This window comes from Oncorhynchus masou, chromosome 30, assembly GCF_036934945.1.
Source record: "Oncorhynchus masou masou isolate Uvic2021 chromosome 30, UVic_Omas_1.1, whole genome shotgun sequence".
NCBI lineage: Eukaryota > Metazoa > Chordata > Actinopteri > Salmoniformes > Salmonidae > Oncorhynchus > Oncorhynchus masou.
The window spans coordinates 21,580,358-21,606,006 of NC_088241.1; the positions used below are offsets into that span (position 1 = coordinate 21,580,358).

General features: G+C 42.4%; 2 pseudogenes; one reads left to right on the top strand and one right to left on the bottom strand.

The window, feature by feature from the left end:
• Positions 1–621: 621 nt before the first annotated feature.
• On the bottom strand, positions 622–21,509 carry LOC135522329 (pre-mRNA-splicing factor ATP-dependent RNA helicase DHX16-like; annotated as a pseudogene).
• Positions 21,510–22,121: 612 nt separating this feature from the next.
• Positions 22,122–25,044, top strand: LOC135523119 (lysosomal thioesterase PPT2-A-like; annotated as a pseudogene).
• The last annotated feature ends 605 nt before the right edge of the window (positions 25,045–25,649 follow it).

The following is a 25,649-nucleotide window of genomic DNA, read 5'->3' on the forward strand; positions in this document are numbered from 1 at the left end:
GTAAACTAATGTTGAAAGGGTTGAAAAATCAGCCATATAAGTGCATGTAATCTGGATTTCTCATTTCATTTAGCAAACTTAACAGAAAATAGAAACAACCCACTAACAGCAGCAGAGGAATTTTCTGTGGTTTCTATGACAGTAGGTTTAAAAGTCCAATGAACATCAGCCAGATTATTAGTGTGGAATTACTTGCTAATTTAATTCAGTTGAAAACATTCTTGAAGCCACTATAGTCAAACTAATGATGTGCACATCATCCTGAGATCCCATCACGTTTCAGTTGTTTGAAATGTGTTGTATCCATTGGCTGATCCCAGAAAATCCTAACAACCCATAAAACACACACTGCAACTAACAAACCCTGATCCCAGGATTTACATGATACTGGTAAAAAAAAAACATTACCCTGTGCCATTCAAACAGGCAAAGCAGCAACCTAAATATAGCCCTGATACTCTGAACTTCCTCATACAGGGAAATCAAAGACTAGAAGTAGCTAATTCTATGTATGGGCTATCATACGGTTAATGAATAATGGGGAGAGGCAACTATGTAAACTGTCAGTCACTCCCATGTTAACAAAAACAAACACTTAGCGCCTAAGCAGGACAAAGCAAGTGCCTGTAAAAAAGTTTATTCCAATAGAAAATGAAAGAGATAGTGGAACCATACTGGAGTCAAATACACACAGCATTGTTGGCTGTCCATCTGTTAGGTGTAATTGGGACAAGAAAATACATTTACAACCCCAACAACATCCAGACATTGGGCAAACAAAGTGAACTATTTAGGGAAAGTAAATATGCTAACTCTCTGCTGGTCATTGGCCATTACATACAAAGCAGTAGCCATTTGTTTTCATCTGTCTTGCTGCTTGTTTCTGCATCATGGAGCAGGGTGAAGTTACACCTAGACGCTGATAATTGGGTCAGTTTTGCATCTCCCCCCTAATGGTTAGGACATGGGGAGGGGAAGCTGATTCTAGATCTGTACTTTGGGGAAACTTCACCCTGGACCCTGCATCATACCAGACACAGGAAACTGACAGTCCAAGTGCATAACATTTCATTACATTTACATTTAAGTCATTTAGCAGACGCTCTTATCCAGAGCGACTTACAAATTTCCTTATCATCAAGCTCGTCTAGCTCCGATAGGTGGTTTATGATGAATGAGCCCACAACCATGCAAGTTTTCATCCAGTACCTTTTTTTTGGCTCTAGGGCCTCAAAGTTGTTTTTTTTTTAAATCTCCGTTCCTTATGGAAGCCCTGCTTGGCTGTCTTATCTCTGAGGGGAGAAAGTCTTTTCTAGTTCCTGTCCTTAGCCCAGCTCTTCCTTGGCCTTGCCCTGTTTGCGAGGCATCTTCTTACTGCTGCTGTCCTCCAGCTCCTTGTTCTTGTAGTAGTGGGGAGCCACCTCCAGCAGCTGTCTATCTCAATCACCTTGAGAGGCAGAGAAAGAAGTTAAAATAAAGGGGGAAAATATATTAACATTCATTCAAAGTAATGTAAGAATAACAGCACAGCCCCTTCAATCGTATTCCGTCTGCCATTCTGTCCCAGTGCCTTCAGAAAGTATTCAGAACCATTGACTTTTTACACATTGTTTTACTTTACAGCCTTAATCTAAAATGTATTCAAATGTTGTATTTTTTTTAACCTTTAATCTACACACAACACACCACAATGATAAAACAAAACCAAGTTTAGAACTTTATGCTCATTTACAGTACCAGTCAAAGGTTTGGACACACCTACTCATTCCAGGGTTTTTCCTTTTTTCCCCTTCTTTTAAAAAAAACTAGTTTCTACATTGTAGAATAATATTGAATACATAAAAACTATGAAATAACATATGGAATCATGTAGTAAACAAAATAAGTGTTAAACAAATCAAAATATATTTAATATTTGGCAATCTTCAAAGTAGCCACCCTTTGACTTGATTACAGCTTTGCACACAGCTTGGCATTCTCTCAACCAGCTTCATGAGGTAGTCACCTGGAATGCATTTCAATTAACAGGTGTGCCTTGTTAAAAGTTTGTGGGAGTTCTTTCCATCTGAATGCGTTTGAGCCAATAAGTTGTGTTGTGACAACGTAGGGGTGGTATACAGACGATGGCCCTATTTGGTAAAAGACCAAGTTCATGTTATAAAAAGAACAGCTCAAATAAGCAAAGAAAAACGACAGTCCATCATGACGGTCAGTCAATATGGAAAATGTAAAGAACTTTTAACGTTTCTTCAAGTGCAGTCGCAAAAACCATCAAGCGCTATGACGAAGCTGGCTCTCATGAGGACCACCACAAGAAAGGAAGACCCAGAGTTACCTCTGCTGCAGAGGATAAGGTCTTTAGAGTTAACAGCCTCAGAATTTGCAGCCCAAATAAATGCTTCACAGAATTCAAGTAACAGACACATCTCAACATCAACTGTTCAGAGGTGTGATTCAGGACTTCATGGTCAAATTGCTGCAAAGAAACCACTAATAAAGGACACCAATAAGAAAAAGAGACTTGCTTGGGCCAAAAAACACGAGCAATGGACATTAGACCGGTGGAAATCTGTCCTCAGGTTTGATGAGTCCAAATTTGAGGTTTTTGGTTCCAACCGCCATGTGAGATGCAGAGAAGGTGAACGGATGATCTCTGCATGTGTGGTTCCCACCATGAAGTATGGAGGTGGTGGTATGATGGTGCTTTGCTGGTGATTTATTGAAAATTCAAGGCACAATTAACCAGCATGGCTACCACAGCATTCTGCAGCGATACTCCATCACATCTGGTTTGTGCTTAGTGGGACTATCATTGGTTTTTCAACAAGACAATGACCCAACACACCTCCAGGCTGTGTAAGGGCTATTTTACCAAGAAAAAGAGTGATGGAGTACTGCATCAGATGACCTGGCCTCCACAATCACCTAACCTCAACCCAACTGAGAAGGTTTGAGATGAGTTGGACAACAGAATGAAGGAAAAGCAGATAAAAAGTGCTGAGCATGTGTGGGAACTACATGATTCCATATGTGTTATTTCATAGTTTTGATGTCTTCATTATTATTCTATAGTGTAAAAAATAGTACAAATAAAGAAAAACCCTTGAATGAGCAGGTGTCCAAACTTTTGATTGGTATTGAATAAATATTGTGTACTACCCCCTTCACAGAACAGAGCAAACTGGCGCTAACCAGAATAGAAAGAGGAGTGGGAGGCCCGGGTGCACAACTGAGCAAGAGAACAAGTACATTAGAGTGTCTAGTTTGAGAAACAGATGCCTCACAAGTCCTCAACTGGCAGCTTCATTAAATAGCACCCACAAAACACCACAAAACACCAGTCTCAACTTCAACAGTGAAGAGGCGACTCCAGAATGCCGGCCTCCTAGGCAGAGTTGCAAAGAAAAGGCCATATCTCAGACTCGCCAATAAAATAAAAGATTACATGGGTTAAAGAACACAGACACTGGACAGAGGAACTCTGCCTTGAAACCCAGCATCCCGGAGTCTCCTCTTCACTGTTGACATTGAGACTGGTGTTTTGCAGGTACTATTTTATGAAGCTGCCAGTTGAAGACTTGTGAGGCGAACTTTGGCGGCGATTACAGCATTGAGTCTTCTTGGGTATGATGCTACAAGCTTGGCACACCTGTATTTGGAGAGTTTCTTTCATTCATCTCTGCAGATCCTCCGGGTTGGATGGGGAGCGTTGCTGCACAGTTATTTTCAAGTCCTTCCAGAGATGTTCGATCAGGTTCAAGTCCGGGCACTGGTTGGGCCACTCAAGGACATTCAGAGACTTGTCCCGAAGCCACTCCTGTGTTGTCTTGGCTGTGTGCTTAGGGTCATTGTCCTGTTGGAAGATGAACCTTCACCCGAGTCTGAGGTCCTAAGCGCTCTGGAGTAGGTCTTCGTCAAGGATCTCTCTGTACTTTGCTCCTTTCATCTTTGTCTCGATCCCGACAAGTCTCTAGGAAGAGTCTTGGTGGTTCTAAACTTCTTCCATTTAAGAATGATGGAGGCCACTGTGTTCTTGGGGACCTTCAATGCTGCAGACCTTTTTTGGTACCCTTCTCCAGATCTGTGCCTCGACACAATCCTGTCTCGGAGCTCTAAGGACAATTCCTTCGACCTCATGGCTTGGTTTTTGCTCTGACATGCACTGTCAGTACTGTGCAGCCGTCTTCATCGACCTTGCCAAGGCTTTCGACTGTCAATCACCATATTCTTATCGGCAGACTCAGTAGCCTCGGTTTTTCTGATGACTGTCTTGCCTGGTTCACCAACTACTTTGCAGACAAAGTTCAGTGTGTCAAATCGGAGGGCATGCTGTCCGGTCCTCTGGCGGTCTCTATGGGGGTGCCACAGGGTTCAATTCTCAGGCCGACTCTTTTCTCTGTATATATCAATGATGTTGCTCTTGCTGCGGGCGATTCCCTGATCCACCATTCTATATACTTCCGGCCCATCCTTGGACACTGAGCTATCTAACCTCCAAACGGGCTTCAATGCCATACAACACTCCTTCCGTGGCCTCCAACTGCTCTTAAAAGCTAGTAAAACCAAATGCATGCTTTTCAACCGTTTGCTGCCTGCACCCGCATGCCTGACTAGTATCACCACCCTGGATGGTTCCGACCTTTAATATGTGGACATCTATAAGTACCTAGGTGTCTGGCTAGACTGTAAACTCTCCTTCCAGACTCATATCAAACATCTCCAATCGAAAATCAAATCTAGAGTCGGCTTTCTATTCCGCAACAAAGCCTCCTTCACTCACGCCGCCAAACTTACCCTAGTAAAACTGATTATCCTACCGATCCTCGACTTCGGCAACGTCATCTACAAAATAGCTTACAACACTCTACTCAGCAAACTGGATGCAGTTTATCACAATGCCATCCGTTTTGTCACTAAAGCACCTTATACCACCCACCACTGCGACCTGTATGATCTAGTCGGCTGGCCCTCGCTACATATTCGTCGCCAGACCCACTGGTTCCATGTCATCTACAAGTCCATGCTAGGTAAAGCTCCACCTTATCTCAATTCACTGGTCACGATGGCAACACCCACCCGTAGCACGCGCTCCAGCAGGTGTATCTCACTGATCATCCCTAAAGCCAACACCTCATTTGGCCGCCTTTGTTCCAGTTCTCTGTTGCCTGTGACTGGAACGAATTGCAAAAATCGCTGAAGTTGGAGACTTTTATCTCCCTCACCAACTTCAAACATCTGCTATCTGAGCAGCTAACCGATCGCTGCAGCTGTACATAGTCTTATCGGTAAATAGCCCACCCAATTTTACCTACCTCATCCCCATACTGTTTTTATTTATTTACCTTTCTGCTCTTTTGCACAGCAATATCTCTACCTGTACATGACCATCTGATCATTTATCACTCGTGTTAATCTGCAAAATTGTAATTATTTGCCTACCTCCTCATGCCTTTTGCACACAATGTATATAGACTCTCTTTTTTTCTACTGTGTTATTGACTTGTCCATGTGTAACTGTGTTGTCTGTTCACACTGCTATGCTTTATCTTGGCCAGGTCGCAGTTGCAAATGAGAACTTGTTCTCAACTAGCCTACCTGGTTAAATAAAGGTGGAAAAAAAACTGTGGGACCTTATATAGACAGGTGTGTGCCTTTCCAAATCATGTCCAATCAATTGAATTTACCACAGGTGGACTCCAATCAAGTTGTTGAAACATCTCAAGGATGATCAATGGAAACAGGATGCACCCAAGCTCAATTTCGGGTCTCATAGCAAAGGGTCCGAATACTTATGTAAGTAAGGTATTTCTGTTGGTTATTTTTTACATTTGCTATAATTTCTCAAAACTTGTTCTCGCTTTATCATTATGGGGTATTGTGTGTAGATTTCTGAGAATTTGTATTTATTTAATCAATTTTAGAATGAGGCTGTAACGTTAACAAAATGTGGAAAAAGTCAAGGGGTCTGAATACTTTTTGAAGGCATTGTATATAATACTGTATACAAAGACAATGCTACCTGGAGTCACTTGATAAAATAATAACAACAACAGTGGCAAGACAGCAACAACTCTCCCCTAAAGTTTTACTTCGTCCTTCACGGTGGTGGATTGATTCCATCTGACTCCAGATCTGTCTCACACGGAGAAGCATACACACAAACATGACCACAAGTCTACTAGTACTGATGAAAGACCTGTCTCGTGAACTCCTTGGTGGTGAAGACCAGCTCGTGGTAGATGAGCCAACGGGGCTGCTCCTCGAACAGGGAGCTGTTGGGGTGGACGTAGACTGTCTGCTGGTGCTTCACTGTCTTGTAGCTCCCCTTGCTAAGCCGCGCCGTGTGGTAGAAGTACCCCGCCGTCACTGCCTGAGAGAGATCATTTCTATTTATTTCTCCTTTATTTTACATGGTTGTCCATTTCAGGTCAAAATACATATTTTTAAATGAAGTATCAGTGAGAGGGACAAAGAGGATGTATGAGTGAATGTATGTGTGCATGCTGTGAGAGAGTGAGTGGTGATGGTGTTACTGAAATGGGGAAAGGGGTTAGCACAGGTGTCACACCCTGACCATAGTTTGCTTTGTATGTTTATATGTTTTGTTTGGTCAGGGTGTGATCTTAGTGGGCATTCTATGTTGTGTGTCTAGTTTGTCTGTTTCTGTGTTTGGCCTGATATGGTTCTCAATCAGAGGCAGGTGTTAGTCATTGTCTCTGATTGGGAACCATATTTAGGTAGCCTGTTTGGTGTTGGGTTTTGTGGGTGATTGTCCTTATGTCCTTTTTCTGTCGTGTGTTACTTAGCACCAGTGTTAGGCTGTTTCGGTTTTCGTATTACGTTTATTGTTTTTGATTCGTGTTCACTTTGTTTTCATTAAACATGGATCGCAATAGCCATGCCGCATTTTGGTCTGACTCTCCTTTGCCTACAGAAAACCGTGACAACAGGGGTCCCCAATTACATTCAGCCGTGGGCCAATTTTTCTTTGAGTGGATGGTGTGGTGGTGGTGGGGGAAACATAGTTATAAATAAATAAATCATGTTATTAAATAAATAATTTGTACACTGACAATTGACGGCAAAAATCCCAAACAGATTTAGTATTTGACAAAAACAGAGTCCTTTCAAACCTTGATTTCATACAATCTATTTATGCGTGGGAATACTTGGGAACAGATTTCCAGAATTAAAATCACTTTGAAATGATTTCCTGGTAATTTAATAGTCTTTTCAAAATTATTAAAACAATACATATATTTTTTTAAATTACTTGGGTTTCCAATTAAAATAACCCACGGACTGCCTTTTGGGGAGTCCTTGTGTAGCAGTTTCACTGGAGGATGGACTATGATGATGAAGTTGAGAATTGGGAAAGCAGAGTGTCCATTCAGATGCATATTAAGTGAACTCAACCTGCCTCTCCAACCGGCATGATTTAACAACCGGCATGATTTAACAACTGTTTTCATGAGCAGACAAAAACTAATCCCATCACCTATAAAAGGGTCCATTCAATCCCTCAGATCTGCTGCTAAATTTGCACAGTCACTGGTTTAAAGGGGCATGCACACAGATGTCGTGTGAAGCATATTCACACATTGGCTACACATGTAACAAAGAGCTTGGTGTCAGGTAACACAGCAAATTAGAAGTGGAACAAAGTGGTCTAGGCCAGTGTTTCCCAGCTCCGGTCCTCCAGTACCCCCAACAGCACACTTTTAGTTGTAGCACTAGACAAAAGCACCTGATTCAACATGGAGGGCTTGATGTTTAGTTGACAAGTTGAATCAGGTGTGCTGTTTGGGGGGGGAGAGGGTACCCAAGGACTGGGGTTGGGAAACACTGGTCTACGCTCTAGGAGGGTGTTTTTTAAAAATGAATGGTTTACAAGATAAAGCGATTTTATAGTGTGTTCATTGTCATGAGGTTAAGGTGCATTCAGTCACACCGACCTTGCGGATGGGCACAATGTCGCCGCCTGAGCTGCACACCTCCACCTCGATCCTGTCCATCAGGCCCTCCAGCTGCTCCCTGACATCCCGCGCCCGCTTCATGGAGCGGAACTGGATGAAGTTCTCATAGCGCCACTGGGTGGAGTAGCCACTCTCCAGCCACTGAGGGACAAATGAGGCAGTCAATATAGACTGACTGAAAACAAAACATAGAACAGCGTTTCCCAAACACGTTTAGTTTTTTTGCCCTAACCCTACACAGCTCATTCAAATGATCAAAGCTTGATGATTAGACATAGAACTTTGAGTTTTGCTCCAAAATCAGGACAAAACATTCAACTATTTAATGTTTTTTTAGGATTTTAGTTTTTGGTCAAAAAATACTAAAATCACCAGGGATTCAGAAAAAAATAGTTAAATATAGAAAATCTGTTCCCGAGTATTCCCAAAAAATAATTTTAAAAAGGAGTCATGTGATCGTGCCTCAATGTAATCAAGGTATGTAATTATTATTTTCAAATACATTCTCTTTTTGGGCTTACTTGTTTTCAATTTGCACTGTACAAATAATTATGTTCCGGCCCCCCGACCCACTGCTCCGACAGAAATAAGCCTGCTGCTGAACTTAGATGCCTTCTCCTGCATTAGGGCATTACCATGGTAAAATGGTTTCCAACAGAAAAACGAAAATGCAGTTCTTATTGGACACGTTCAGGTAGTCCCTCCATGTTTCAGTCCGTTTTTATTTGTTTTTTTTACAGTTGGTGCCAAATGAACATGACCCAGAACTGCTACCCTGAAACCTTATATGAAACAAGTGAAAACAACAAAGTGGGATAGTATCACATCTTTATCCTAACCCAATCCTCTTGACCTGTGTGTAGACGTTGAGCAGCACCATACGGTCTCCTCCGGGGACCACAAAGTTCTGCCTGGCGTTGTCAGCGTGAACCACCTTGTCTTTGGGCCGGTAGAAGATGGAGTTGTTCACAGACAGCATAGCAGCAATGGTCAACACCTCCTCAGAACACTTATACCTAGAGAGACAGAGGAAGATGGAAATGTTCAGTGAAAAACAAAAGGTATTTCATGTCCTGTTGAATAATTGGCACTCAATAGTATTGAGCGAGGGGGAAAGATAGAGAAAGGGGAAAGATGAGCAAGGTAACAGAACAATAAGAATAATGAATTCCAAGATGATCATTTGTTCCAGGCAAGTACCAGGATTGCCATAGAGACTCACTGTTCTGAGGCAGGATTGCCATAGAGACTCACTGTTCTGAGGCCAGGATCATCTTGCTCAGCATAGGGTCCACCGGCAGCTCAGCCATCCTGCGGCCCAACTGGAACACAACACACATTACATGACCTTTCACATCAAATAGTCACCTTTCTAAGGTATTAGAAGCCAATATGTTCATTCACCTGTCTAATGGTGATGGAATCTATTTGCCCTATTATATAGCCTTCCTTTATTCCCAGAGGTCATTTTCACTTTTTAGGTTATATTTATTCGCACCAAAGAATAAATGGAAAGACAAAACAGTACAGATAAAAACCACATCACAAAAACCAATACACAAATATAAGTACAAATAAAAATGTGTTCAATCAGTTAAAGTATACTAACTATAACTGTACATGATATACTCAGCATACAAGAAAAAACATGTTTGATTGTATGTGTACAGTGGGGCAAAAGGCACTTTAACTCAGTGCAAGAGGCCCTGGTTCAAATCCAGGCATTGTAAATAAGAATTTGTTCTTAACTGACTTGCCTAGTTAAATAAAAGGTTCAATTACAATTTTAAAACGATTGAAGGGTTTAGGTAAGTTGTCTGGGAGGTATGTATATTTGTAGACGACAGTGCACCATTTGAGTATATTAATGCTGAAGTAAATGATAATTGAAGTAAATGAGATACAGGTAAATGAAGCTATAGTATAGTGTTAGGAAGCAAGCTTGATGACCCAAATCACTTATCTTTCTGATGACACCAAAGGACTTCACCACTTTGCTGCACACAAAGTGAATATGATTTTTCCAGGACAACTTGTCATCAACTAGAACACCTAGGAATTTAGTCAATTAAACCTGGTCCATTTCATTCCCACCAATTGTGATTCTGGCTATTTTAAAAATATTTCTTATTCTTACCAGTAAATACAATGAAGCCCATTTTTTTATATATCATTTAAAGATAAACAAATTATCTGGAAATTCAGAAAATTTGCCCATGCCTGAGTTGGCTTCGTTGATTATTGAATCAAAATTCTTGTCTGATAAGTTGGTATCCTCAGCAAAAAGAATGGGAAGTACGGTAGATGCACAATCATTTGCATGTACAACTTGTTCTCTATCATATACGGAATTATATAGCCACATGTATAATCATGAAAACTATTTAGCAAGTGATATGTCATGATCAAATGTGTCAAATGCTTTGGATAAATCTACAAAGATGCTAAGAGCGTATTCATTGTTCTTCAGGGCTGTAGATATTTTATCCTCAAGTTATAAAAGAGCCAAATCAAGTATTTTTTTAATTATTTTTTTACAAAAAACATATTGGTGCTTATATATAATACAGTGTTGGTTTAACATTATTTTATACACCAGTTTCTCTAGGATTTTAGAAAATCATGGTAGTACAGATATTGTGCAATAATTTGCAAAAGATCTTGGATCTTATAGAGGGGGACAACTTTGGCAATTTTCAAATCTTTAGGAACAATACCAGTTTGCATTGATTTGGTGAAGTAAGATATACGTTAGAGGCTCAATAACGGAGGAAGACACTGATTTCACCAAAAAGGCACCTCATCATTAATTGCTGCTGATTTCTTTAAGTTACCAATCACCTCCATTACACCAGGTGGATCAAACTAACGCAGAGAAGGGAAATGTTCCTTAACTTATGTTTTTGATTTTCATTGACAGAGAGGAACCCACTTTCACAAAAAAGTTATTACATTCACATGAGATAACATCAGGATCACTATCGGTCTTATTTCCAACATGAAATTGAGATGGGATAGCCGTAGAAGCCTGTTTCTTATTCAACTGATTTAACAAGGAAAGGAGGAGGGAACGGTGACAATGCGATAGAAAAGTATTGGAATGGTGCCGTGGTTTTGATAGACAGTCCGGCGTTAGTTACCTTGGTGAGCTCTCTGAGGTGGTTGAGTGCACCCAGTGCGTACAGCTGCTCCAGAGCTAGCACCAGGGTCTCGTGAGGGGGCGGGTCCATGAAGTCAAAGTGGATAAGGTCATTAATTCCTGTCAGGTAAAAATATATGCCACTCTAATGTAAAAAAAAAAAATCGACACCTGGGTTTAAGACATTCATAATGAGGCCCAGGACATTCGCTCCACTAGGAGCTCAAAATAATAAGTCAAGTAAGTCAAACTCATAATAGTGAACTACAGACTACACTTAAGTGGATTACTTCAAGAGGACTTCTGTGCTTTTTAAAACATGTTGTTTTCTGACTTATCACTGTAACATGATTTTGTTCCATAAAGCGTTTGTTCCATACCCAAGCTCTTGAGCAGCAGCACCACGTTGCCCAGGTTGGTTCGCTGGATCTCGGGCACGGTGGACTCCTCCATCTCGTGTTTAAACGCCCACGCAGTGTAGAGACGGAAACATTTCCCAGCAGCCACTCTGCCTGCACGACCTGCTCGCTGATTGGCTGAGGCCTGTGGTGAATCAAAACACAGATGGAGTCAGCAAAATGGTCAGAATGTTGTCCAGAAAACTAAAAACAAAATCTACAAAAAGACAGTCAAAGAAATGGGTGTTTGAAATACTGGCAAGAGGCACCTTCCACAACCACGGTACAATAACCCTGAAAAGAGCCACATGAATGATACTTTCTAGGACAATTACCATGTAATGGCTCGTTTAAAAACCAAAGCTAGTGTTACCCGTGAGCAAGGCGTGACAGAGACTCCATCCCAGTGCGGGCGTTATAGCTCTTCTGCTTGCAGAAGCCTGGATCTATGACGTATATGATCCCATCGATGGTTAGAGAGGTCTCTGCAATGTTAGTGGCCACCACCACCTAAGGAAACAGAGAGGACACTTTGTACATCAGATAATGTGTTTATACAGAACATCCACAAGAGAATGAGAAACACGGAGGCAGGAATCTGAAGAATGATGTCTTAAGTGATCAAATCAAATTATATTTGTCACATGCACCGAATACAACAGGTGTACACCTTAAAGTGAAATGCTTACTTACAGGCCCTTAACCAACGATGCTTTAAGTTAAGAAATCTTTTTTTAATAAAAAAAATGTGTTAAGTAGAAAACAGAAATAAAATGAACAAATAATTAAACAGCATCAGTAAAATAAAAAGTGAGGCTATATACAGGGGGTACCGGTACAGAGTCAATGTGCGGGGGCACCGGTTAGTCGAGGTAATTGTGGTAATATGCACATGTAGGTAGAGTTAAAGTGACTATGCATAGATTACAAAAAGAGTATCAGCAGCGTAAAAGAGTGGTCTGGGTTGCCCTTGGATTAGATGTTCAGGAGCCTTATGGCTTGGGGGTAGAAGCTGTTAAGAAGCTATTTGGACCTCGACTTGGCACTCCGGTACCGCTTGCCGAGAACAGTCTATGACTAGGGTGGCTGGAGTCTTTGACAATTTTTAGGGCCTTCCTGTGACACTGCCTGGCATAAAGGTCCTGGATGGCAGGAAGCTTGGCCCCAGTGATGTACTAGGCCATATGTACTACCCTCTGTAGTGCCTTGCGGTCGGAGGCCGAGCAGTTGCCATACCAGGCAGTGATGCAACCAGTCAGGATGCTCTCGATGGTGCAGCTGTAGAACCTTTTGAGGATCTGAGAACCCATGCCAAAACTTTTCAGTCTCCTGAGGGGAATCGGCTTTGTCGTGCCCTCTTCACGACTGTCTTAGTGTGTATGGACCATGATAGTTTGTTAGTGATGTGGACACCAAGGAACTTGAAGCTCTCCACCTGCTCCACTACAGCACCGTCGATGAGAATGGGGGTGTGCTCGGTCCTCCTTTTCCCGTAGTTTACAATCATATCCTTTGTCTTAATCACGTTGAGGTTGTTATCCTGGTACCACACGGCCAGGTCTCTGACCTCCCTATAGGCTGTCTCATCGTTGTCGGTGATCAAGCCTTCCACTATTGTGTCATCAAAGTTGATGATGGTGTTGGAGTCGTGCCTGGCCATGCACAGGGAGTACAGGAGGCAACTGAGCACGCACCCCTGAGGGGCCCCCGTCTTAAGGATCAGCGTGGCAGATGTGATGTTCCCTACCCTTACCACCTGGGGGCAGCCCATCAGGAAGTCCAGGATCCAGTTGCAGAGGGAGGTGTTTAGTCCCAGTGTACTTAGCTTAGTAATGAGCTTTGAGGGCACTATGGTGTTGAACGCTGAGCTGTAATCAATGAATAGCATACTCACACAGGTGTTCCTTTTGTCCAGGTGGGAAAGGGCAGTGTTGAGTACAATAGAGTTTGCATCATCTGTGGATCTGTTGGGGCGGTACGCAAATGGTGTTGATGTGAGCCATGACCAGCCTTTCAAAGCACTTCATGGATACTGACATGAATGCTATGGGTCGGTAGTCATTTAGGCAGGTTACCTTAGTGGTCTTGGGCACAGGGACTATGGTGGTCTGCTTGAAACATTTTGGTATTACAGATTCGGACAGGGAGTGGTTGAAAATGTCAGTAAAGACACTTTCCAGTTGGTCAGCGCATGATCGGAGTACACATTGTGGTAATCCATCTGGCCCTGCGGCCTTGTGAATGTTGACCTGTTTAAAGGTCTTACTCACATCGGCTACGGAGAGCGTGATCACACAGTCGTCTGGAACAGCTGGTGCTCTCACGCATGCTATCAGTGTTACTTGCCTCAAAGCGAGCATAGAAGTAATTTGGCTCGTCTGGTAGGTTTGTGTCAATGGTCAACTCTCGGCTGTGCTTCCCTTTGTAGTCTGTAATAGTTTGCAAGCCCTGCCACATCCGACGAGTGTCGGAGCCGGTGTCGTACGATTCAATCAGTCCTGTATTGACGAGTTGCCTGTTTGATGGTTCATTGGAGAGCATAGTGGGATTTCTTATAAGCTTCCGGGTTAGCGTCCCGCTCCTTGAAAGCGGCAGCTCTAGCCTTTGATGGTTCTATAATCCATGGGATTGGGGAGCACGGTCACTGTGGGGATGACATCATCGATGATTTTGACTGATGTGGTGTACTCCTCAATGCCATCGGAAGAATTCCAGAACGTATTCCAGTCTGTGCTAGCAAAACAGTCCTGTAGCTTAGCTTCTGCTTCATCTGACCACTTTCTTATTGACCGAGTCACTGGTGCTTCCTGCTTTAGTTTTTGCTTGTAAGCAGGAATCAAGAGGATAGAATTGTGGTCAGATTTGCCAAATGGAGGACGAGGGGGAGCTTTGTACGCGTCTGTATGTGTGGAGTAAAGGTGGTCTAGAGTTTTTTCCCCTCTGGTTGCACATTTAACATGCTAATAGAAATGAGGTAAAACTGATTTGAGTTTCCCTGCATTAAAGTCCACGGCCACTAGGAGCGCCGCCTCTGGATGTGCGTTCTCCTGTTTGCTTCTGGCCGTACACAGCTCATTGAGTGCAGTCTTAGTGTCAGTATCTGTCTGCGGTGGTATATAGACAGCAAAAAAAAAATATAGATGTAAACTCTCTTGGTAAATAGTGAGGTCTACAGCTTATCATGAGATACTCTACCTCAGGCGAGCAAAAACTTGAGACTTCCTTTGATTTCATGCACCAGCTGTTTACAAATATAGATAGACCGTTGTCCCTTGTCTTACCAGAGGCTGCTGTTCTATCCTGCCGAAAAAAAGTTTAAACCCTCCAGCTGTATGTTAATCATGTCGTCGTTCAGCCACGACTCGGTGAAACATAAGATATTACAGTTTTTAATGTACCTTTGGTAGGATATACGTGCTCGTAGTTTGTCTATTTTATTATCGATTGATTGTTCGTTCGTTGGCTAATAGGACCGATTGTAAAGGTCGATTACCATCTCGGCAACGGATCCTTACAAGGCACCCGCACCGTAGTCCACGATATCTCTGTTTTTCCTCCTGCGAATGACGGGGATGAGGGCTTTGTCGGGTGTCTGGAGTAAATCCTTCCCGTCTGACTTGAAGAAGAATTCCTCCAGTATGGGGTGAGTAATCGCTGCCCTGATATCTAGAAGCTCTTTTCGGTCATAAGACATGGTGGTAGAAACATTATGTACAAATTAAGTTACAAATAAAACACGTAAAAACACACATAATAAAAAAATACATTATGTACAAATTAAGTTACAAATAAAACACATAAAAACACACATAATAAAAAAATACATTATGTACAAATTAAGTTACAAATAAAAAGCGTAAAAACACACATAATAAAAAAAATTACATAATGTACAAATTAAGTCACAAATAAAATGCGGGAAAAAAACACACAATTGGTTACGGGATCAGTTGGGTTGGATTTCCATTTGGGTAAGGAAAATTATGCATACATATTTTCTAACATTATTTGATCACAGAGGATAAAACATATTTCCAAAGTGGTTCTTGAGCACCCCCTAGTGGCACAAGTTTAAATGGACAGAAGAGGTCCTCTCACCTTGCGTGAGCCAGGTGGTGTGGGGCTGAAGATCTTGGCCTGCATGTCGGAAGATAGGTTGGCGTAGATGGGAAGCACCAAAAGCTCAGATATCTTAGAGCCCAGACGCCTGCATCTCTCCTGCAGCAGCTCACAGCAAGTCTCAATCTCCTCCTGTGGAAATAGAGACGGGAGAGTGGTAAGGACAGACACCTTGGCAGAAATGTATGTGTCATGTATTTATTTTACCTGGTAAGTTGACTGAAAACACATTCTAATTTACAGCAATGACCTGGGGAAAAGTTACAGGGGAGGAGAGATTAATGAGCCAATTGGAAGCTGGGGATTATTAAGGTGGCCATGACGGTATGAGGGCTAGATCGGGAATTTAGCCAGGACACCAGGGTTACCACCCCTACTCTTACGATAAGTGCCAGGGGATCTTTTAGTGACCACAGAGAGTCAGGACACCCGTTTAACGTCCCATCTGAAAGACGGCACCCTACACATTAAAGAGTCACATACAGAATGAATAGACTTAAGATGGTTGCTGATGTAGTGTGATTTAGCAGATGTAGTGTGATTTAGTAGATGTAGTGTGATTTGTAGTAGGCCTAGCTAATGTGTAGTGACTGATGTAGGATCTGACGTTGAGTGAGAGCAGATGAAACGTGACGTAGTAGCTAATGTGTAGTGACCGATGTAGGATCTGACGTTGAGCGAGAGCAGATGCGACGTAATAGCTGACGTAATGTGAACAGCGTTGTATTTACATTATTCCATTTCTTGCCTCGTGCACTTATTCACTTCCTGTCACAGATTTAAAGGTCAAGGCGCGAGTGTGTCAGACCTGTCCAGTGAGGAAGACCAGGCAGTCTCCGGGGGGCTGTGTGACGTGGACCTGTAGCACCGACACAACACAGGCCTCCAGGTAGTCTGCCTCAGGAGCCTGAGAGAGAAACAAACAACAGAAGAACAGATAATTGGCCTACATCTTTCACATACATTAGCATCATCCAGCACTTTTCACAAGTGAAATTATTCACATTCTAAAGGTATTTACATTATTCCATTTCTTCCGCCTTGCCTCAAAGAGTGCACTTATTCACTTCCTGTCACAGATTTAAAGGCTCTAGATCGGTTTAAACATTGACCGGAGGGAGTTTCCATGTTAAATCCCCGGTGGGAAGTGCGCACTTTGGGAGAAGGTTGGAGAATGGGGATGCAATCTTTTGTCCTGAGGCTATTCCACTAAACAGATTGTCAGCAGCGGCACCTTAGTGTAAAAGATGTCCACAGGGAACCTCCTGCCGGGGATTCTGAAGACAGGGGCGTCATCGAAGAAGCAGGAGAAGCGCTCTGTGTCCAGGGTGGCGCTGGCCACCAGCACCTTCAGGTCCGGACGGAACCGGGCGATGTCCTTGATCAGGCCAAACAGGATGTCTGTGTGCAGCGTCCGCTCGTGAGCCTCATCAATGTTGACCACACGGAGAGAGAGGAAGGGATCGTTGGTCGTGTATTGTTATCCTGTCATACTGACTATAAACAATATGGCAGGGGATTATTTCATTTCTTAATACACCACTTTTAAACATACACCTCCACATATGGAAAACATGTCTAAAGAGAAGGACAGACGGGGCGGGGCATATAGTGGTACCTGTAGCTGGCCAGATCAGGCTCTGTGAGGAACTCTCTGAGCAACATTCCATCAGTCATGTATTTGAGTACTGTCCTCTCCGACGTACAGTCCTTAAAACGGATACTGTAGCCTACCTGGGGAAGAAAGGGTTGGTTGGACAAATAAGGTGAGTTTGTGTTTTCTACCATATACAGTAAGAATTACGCATGCTTCATCAGAGTGAGAGAGCGCGAGAGAGTGGTTGTGCCATATTCACCTCGTTGCCCAGCTTGACGCCCACTACTTGTGCCACCCTGGCTGCTACGGACATGGCTGCCACTCTACGGGGCTGGGTACACCCAATCTTCATGCCTCCATCATTGTAGCCCTAGGAGATGTAAAGCCAGACCACAGGTCAACAAAGCTAACATACACAGAAAAGCATAATGCCACAAATTGATCAGGGTGGAAGACTACAAAAAATTATTTTAAGTAAAAACAGTGACAAAACATTGAAGAGTCAAGATGACTTTGTCAAACATACACAAAATGTCCAATGGAAAATGTGTCTTCTGCTTTTCTCTGACCTCTTGGATATGTGCCCATAATAACGTTTATGGACATGGCCCCTTGAATCATGTGTACCCACCGACTCCATGAGGAACTGTGGGATCTGGGTGGTCTTGCCGGAGCCCGTCTCTCCCTCGATGACCAGGATCTGGTGCTGCTGGATGGCCAGGAGCAGGTCCTCTCTGTAGGGGAACACGGGCAGGCTGCGTCTCACCTCCTGGATGGACTGCTTCTGGACCTCTGCCTGGGACAGGGCTGCCTGCTCCTGCTCCTGGAGACACACAGCATACAGAGATAAAGGCAACATTACAATTGTACTTTATTGTTCATGGTGACACAGAAATGTGTCATTTGCACAGTTTGAAATGCTACAGAAGCTCAGGTGTGTATTGGTTGATTGCGACTGGTTATGCTTGGAATGTAAAATATTTTCTGAATTTGAATTATTGCATCATTTTGTTCAACTAGCCTTCAGACAAAATATCCATAATTATAGCTCCACTCCTTGCAATCTATCAGAGATAAACCCTTTAACGATAAAACTTAGTGTCAACCCACCTTCTCATCCTGGGTTCCCTTCATGATGACGGCACTGCTGACAAAGTTGATCATCTCGTCCTCCTCCAGGATCAACTGGTACTTCTCTCTGTCTGCCTTCAACCCTTTCTCCCTCTCCTTCTTGGCCCCGAAGCTGAGCGAGGCGGTCTTCAACCTCTCCTCCTCCCAGCGACCCTGCTCTCCTCCACCCTCCATGGGCATCTCCAACTCCAGCTCCATGTCCCTCTGAGGAATATCCTGGAGAGATGGAAAGAGAGAGAGAGGGTCGGAGATAGAGGGAGGGACAGAGGAAGAGGGAAATAGAGAGTGAGCGAGATATATATATAATCAAGCCCCGGATCCTAGTGTTTTACATATCTCCATTTCAACAAGAGTACTGGCTATCCATGGCAGGACCATTAGCAGCCAACTATCTCCTCCTTACTTTACTCCTCTTCTCCTCCGGCATGTAGTATCTGTTCTTCCTCTCCTCCTTCTCCTTGGCGCCGGCTTTCTTGTAGTCCTTGGCCAGGTCTCTGAGGTTGCGCTTGTACTCCAGCTCCTTCCGCTCCCTCTCCGTCAGCGCGTCCGTGGAGAACAGGTACTCCTCGTCGGCTATCTCCGCCTCCAGGTCCTCCAGCTTCTCAGTCTCTCTCTTGGACAGGTAGTTCCTGCGAGACTCCTTCCTCAACTCTGGAAGCTATAGAAAAGAGGAAAAGATAGGTGGTGACCATAGACATATAATGAGTCTCAGGGGCTTTCCCTGTTCTATGAATTATATTTCTACTGTGTTTTTTTTATATCCCTTTTTTATACCTAGACGATTATATGATAATAGTTACTGGGCATTTTAATAATGTGCTCACGATTTTCTTGTGATCCTCCTCTGCCATCTTTAGTCTTTTCTGAGCCTCCTCGTAGCCCTGGTGAAAAAGTCATGGAAAAATATTTAGCCAACAAACAAAACACACCTACAACTGCAAGTACACTAGTAAGTCAAATAGACTGGGTTGGATTGCGTCATTGATAGTCAATCCCACCTTCTTGTCCGTTCTCTCCATGATGTTCCTCGTCTTTGTCCTTCAGTTTCATTCGTTTGGCAAAGGCATCCCTCTCTTCCAGATCCAGTACGCGTTCTCTCTCTTCCTTCTCCCATTCCTTCTCCTCCTCCTCTTCATCCTTCTTACTGGACTTCTGGTTGCCATGGCCCAGCTTACTACTGAGAAAGATGAATGGCCTTTTAGAAACTCCAACCACACAATCTAAGTGGAGGCTTGTTAAAGCAGACATTGAAGCCACAGAGGAGTAGCAGCTGAAAATTAGAGACTACACAGCATGAAAACAATCAAAATATTCTAGGGTAACTGGCTTCATTGTTGTAATGTATTTATGGTTGCAATTCAGTTCATGAGACCATAGACTCCAGAAGCTGCATCTTGTCTCCCTGAAGTCCATACAAGTCAAATACAGCTGTCAACATTTAGGTAAAAAGCAACAAGAGAGAGGAAAGCTGGTAGAACGTGTCACAAGCAAGCAACATGAAACCCCTTTCAAGGTTGATTACCTTTTACGGGTCTCCTCTTCACTAGATGATTGACTCCTCCCTTTTCCTGAGGCGCTTCCTCTTATCGCCCCGGTCTTTACATTTCTTCTTCTCTTTCTCCCTTCTCCGTCACTCTCGCTGTCCGACAGTAGGGTGTAATTTCGATTCTTCCTCTCAATCTCCGTGACACGTCGCTCTATCGCTCTGGCTGGCTTTTCAACGACTTGTTTACGAGGAATCTGAAACACATAGACGGAAAGTCATTACTAGATGGTCATAATAACCACGGTCAAAATAAGAAACAAGCATGCAGTTCAATACCAAGAAAGCAAATCATTTGACCTTTTCATATAGTTCCTGTGCAAAGGCGATCACTCTTTGATTAATGTCGATGGTGCCCGTCGACTTGAGGTGGGCCACAAAGTCTTGAGCGCTCAAGGATTTACGCGCAGAGCCGATCATGAACTGGGCGACATATCTGTCACTGAGGCCGAGGATGTCGTGCAGACTGTCGCTCACCCATTGCTCTAGGTTTGCCATTTTTACTAATAGGGAGACAAAATCAGTTAGCTACGGTATAGATGTACACAGAGAGTTGCATAGTACTAGGTATCACAGGAGACTGCTAAGGGGAAAATGGCTCATAATAATTGCTTATCCCACTCCAGTCATTACCACAAGCCCATTCTACCAAATTAAGGTGCCACCAACCTCCTGTGCTAGGTATATAAAATGTCATATAAATGGGGACCTTCTATAGCAATGGTGATGATGTAGCAGGTAATGGCTGCCACAGCAAGATTCCTATGCTACACAAGGGTATATTTAAGCAATTATGAAGGAGGGGGTGTGGTATATGGCAAATATATCATGGCTAAGGGCTGTTCTTATGGAACGAAGCAATGCAATGTGGCTGGATACAGCCCTTACCCATGGTATATTGGCCATACTCCACAAACCCCCAAGGTGCCTTAAAGGTATTATAAACTGGTTACCAATGTAATTAGAGCAGTAAAATACTTTTATTAGACCATATACCACAGGTATGACAAAACATTTATTTTTAATACTCTAATTACGTTGGTAACCAGTTTATAGCAATAAGGCATCTCGGGGGTTTTGTGGTATATGGTCAATATACCACGGCAAAGGGCTGTAAAGGCACTCCGCGTTGCGTCGTGGTGGTGAACAGCCCTTAACGGTGGGATATTGGCCAATACCACACCCCCTCGTGCGGTACTGCTTAATTGTAAAACGGAAAAGATCCGCTGGATGAGTATTAGTAGGAACTTTCCAAGTGAAAGCCCTGTAGCTTTTCTTTCCCCTTGACGATCTGATGAGGAAACTATTCATAACATCGATAGGTAGCCAGCGAGCCACATTACCTTGTTTTTAAACCGCCATGAACATGGGGTGATATATGAAACAGCACAACTCGCAACAGCTAGCAAGTTTAGCAAAAACTTTGTCAGTTTAGGTTAATTTGCTTCACGCCTGACTAATATGTGGACGTTTAACTAACGACTGAAGTTCAAATTAGCCCTCTCATTACTAACAACAATCCTGTTGGTTACAATGACACCTATTAAGCAAAACATATCCACAACTTCTTGCTAGCTAATTTCTCCATCCATGGTGCAACAACTGGAAGCGGAATTACGGAGTTTCAATAAGTATCTGGTAGGATTCTGCATTTTGCCCCCTGGTGGCTGGTGTACTGAAAAACCCAATCAGAACAGTGTGCAATTTGTTTGTCCATATGATGGCACATCTGCATCTGAATGAAGAGCCTGCATTATAAACATATTCTTCCCGCTATGTTCATCGTTAATACCATTAGTTGATGAGGCATTTTGCATTGCACTCAATGGTTAAAGACCTGTCTAATCTACATCCATTTACATTATTTCCCGTCAAATCCTTTTGTGAGTGGAATTTAGGCACAGACTGGAAAGTGTAAACATCCTTCCAAGTGCGTGTCGTGACCATTGAATTACAGTGAACTAAATTGATGGCACCAAACACTCAAAGTCAAGTGAGGCTAGCATGCGCCTGACAATTAAATAATATGATAGAGGAAAAAGGGGTGTGTTGTTCCGTGAACCCCACCACACAGATGTGTAATAATGAAAGTGGGTAAACATAGTAGACTGGAACTTACATTTCTCGGGTAATGCAATTCTGCTAGGGTTATGTGACCAATTATTATCTCCTGCACGCTGAAGGAATCAAACTTTATTTTTCGGTGGTTTAATTGAAAATGAGAGCATCGTTGGACATCAATGGACTTCTGCTGCTCTTATGTGGAGTTAACCTGGCCGACACGCTTGGGTACAAACCGGTCATCATTGTTCACGGCCTCTTTGACGGCCCTAAACAATTCCTTATACTTTATACAGTCTATGAGTGATAAAATATGTTTTTTGGGCCATCAAAACTCCAATAATAAATATAAATATTACAACATGTTTCCACAAATAAAAGCACTAAAAAGGCAAAAAAGTATTAAGAAACAGTTTCACATGAAGAGCGAATTTTATAAGATCCTGCTTTAGTGCACATGTGATACAAATGTAACATGAAAATAAAAGAGAGCCGCACACTCTTGGAGCTCAGATGCAAAAATTTAATACCAACGTTTCACAGCCAAGCTGTCTTCATCAGGGTATAAATAAATACAAATGTAACATAACACATTCCTCTAAAAACATGTGGCTATTGTGCTGTTAAACATCCTCCAGAGAGAAAAAAGTAATCCATCCATAATTTCCACCATGCCAGCAGCAAACACGTTTTCATCCTATAATATTGGCCCATCATATCATTATACTTTAGCAATAAGGCCCGAGAGGGTGTGGTATATGGTCAATATACCATGGCTAAGGGCTGTTCTCATGAACAACGCAGTGTGGAGTGCCTGGATACAGCAATGTGGAGTGCCTGGATACAGCCCTTACCTGTGGTATATTGGTAATATACCACAAACCCCTGAGGTGCCTTATTGCTATTATAAACTGGTTACCAATGTAATTAGAGCAGTAAAAATACATGTTTAATTCATAGCCGTGGTATAAGGTCTGATATACCATGGCTTATAGCCAATCAGCATTCAGGGCTCGAACCACCCAGTTTATAATGTATGTTATTATATGATAATATGTTTCAAGTACATCATTTTTTCTTGTATCTTATTTTGACAGGCCCATCCAGGTACCAATGTGTCAGTGATAAATCTGTATGATAACATGGCCAGCCCGACACCACTGTGGGTGCAGGTGCAGGGCTTCAAAAATACATTCTATCCAATCATGCAGGAGGCATAGCATGGCGTCTTATCTGCTTCTCACAAGATCTCTCTATCTCAGTTATTTAGCATTTTTGGAACAAGACATAGAGATATAGCTCTGTCTGTTTAATGTTGTCTCCCCCTGCTTCTCCTAGGTGGTTTGATATGTCGAGGACTTCTTTCTACACTTCCTGACCATGTCCAGTCCTTCATCTCCCTCTCATCACCACAGGCTGGCCAGTATGGAGGTCAGTGATGGTCACTTTCTTCTCATAAGTCATTTTCTATCAAGCAAGGCCTATGTATAGGTCTTTTATTTATTTATTATTTCCTCCAACAAATTCTAACACATTGAAGTTTTGCTTTTTGTCATACAACAAAGTAAAACTAAAATCTATTAATGTCTCACATTTCAAATAAAAAGTGAAACTTTGCCAGCCGAATGTAAACTTCAAACACATTATATGTTCCACACACCACACACATTTAACTAGCCTTTTCGTTGTGCTTCTCCCACAGACACAAAAATTCTGACATTGTTTTTTCCTCACTATCTAAAGGCCCGTGTTTTTCTTCTGTGCTAGTCTTCAGTGGGACAGAAATGGTCCATCTGAAATTTCTGGAATGGTAAGACAGAATTGGGTAGTTAAAGGGGAACTTCGGTGTCGAACAAATAGAGGACCAGAACTTTTGTTTGTAGATGTGTATCTGAGCACAGTAAATAGGCTCACAACTGTTCTTTTTTTTTTTTGCACCAAAATGTTTTGTCCTACCTGACAAACACCAAAGAGAACGCTTCCTGAAGAGCAGCAATTATCTGGCCCTGCTGAATGGAGAGAGACCACACAGGGAAATGACAGGTACTGAAATTCATTCCTACTGCAGATATCTCAATATCCAAAATTGAAAACCTAGATTCGATTAGTCATCATTGACTGATAAGGGAGAGACAAAATCTCCAGCAAAGTTCCTTACTTCTCCTTTCACACTGCCTTGTCTGCATAATGAACAGAACTACACATTTTCTAGCAACAAATTTAGTTTGGCTTAACATACTTTCCCAGAATATATATATTTGATAAAACTTCAGATTCAGTCTGGCCCTACTGACACTGTTGGCCTAAGTAGTTTTAAATTCAACAAAATGTGGAGAGACCTAGTTAGTCTCACTCTCAAAACAAATACATGTATCTCTCTCTCTAATCATCAAAGTGGAGGAAGAACTTCCTGCGTATCAACAAGCTGGTGTTGATTGGAGGACCAGATGATGGCGTGATTACACCATGGGAGTCCAGGTATCCAAGGTCACCATCACCACCATTATTTTACACTAAATTAATTGCCCCGTTGTATATCCTGCATTCTTACACACACATTGGTTGCATCTCTGAGACGTGGGCTAGTCACTAGTAACACTCTATACCTATTGGACTAACCATTTCTGTTCTCTTCAATCAGTCAGTTTGGATTTTATGACTTTAACGAGACCATTGTTGAGATGAGGAACCAGGAAGTAAGTTAGTTTAATGGTATCATCTACCATCATTGATAAAGTTCATGTCATAATGTGATGGGTAACTATGTGCTTCTTTGTCTCTCTCGTTTGAATAGTGGTACGTTAGGGATTCGTTTGGGCTGAAGACACTGCATGCTTGTGGAGACCTGGCTGTATATGTGCTCTCAGGAGTGAAGCACAGCTATTGGCATTCTAATGAGACGGTGTTCAGAGGCTGCATAGAGGAGTGGCTGACATGAACATGCACACATACACACTGAATATAATGTTCACAGAAACAGACATAAAAGGTTATACACATTGTCTTTGATTGACATATCATAGTTGTATGTAGTGCCTTTTTTTTAAATATACAGTATTGTTCGTCTGTGATTATGAAACAGCGAGATCAAGTGTTTTTTGTACAATAATAGGAAATACACTGAATTTAACTCAATTTCACATGGTGTGTGCTTGCACAATGCTTTCACTCTTCTCCTGGTGAATCAGACTTGTTTCTCTCTTTGAATAAATCTTTGTGATTGATGATAGTGTATAATCTTTATATTTGACTGAATCTTAAAAAGAATTACCAAACATTGGACTACCATGTTGGCACACAATCGCCCAAGCATGCAAATATCATAGTTCCATAGATTTCCATAGATTACATTATCTAAATGTTAAATGTCTAAAGGCTAAATGTTTTTTCCAGAGGGCTATATTATGGGAATGATTGCCACCAGAATGAAATGTAATGTATAATGTTGCATAAACTTGAATTACATTCCATAGTAGCTATTAGTTGAGGGAGGAGCTCTGGCGCGGTATATTACCAATGACAAGTGTGCCTATGAAAATAATCCAATCGACTGCTGATTTACGGCCATTCACTTCTCAAAACAGTGGTGTAATCATTAGTCCAAACAGATGTTCTATTGGACAAATTCAGGTGGGTCCCTCCCCGTTTCGTTCTGTTTACGAAACGTTTCGCAACAGAATTGGCG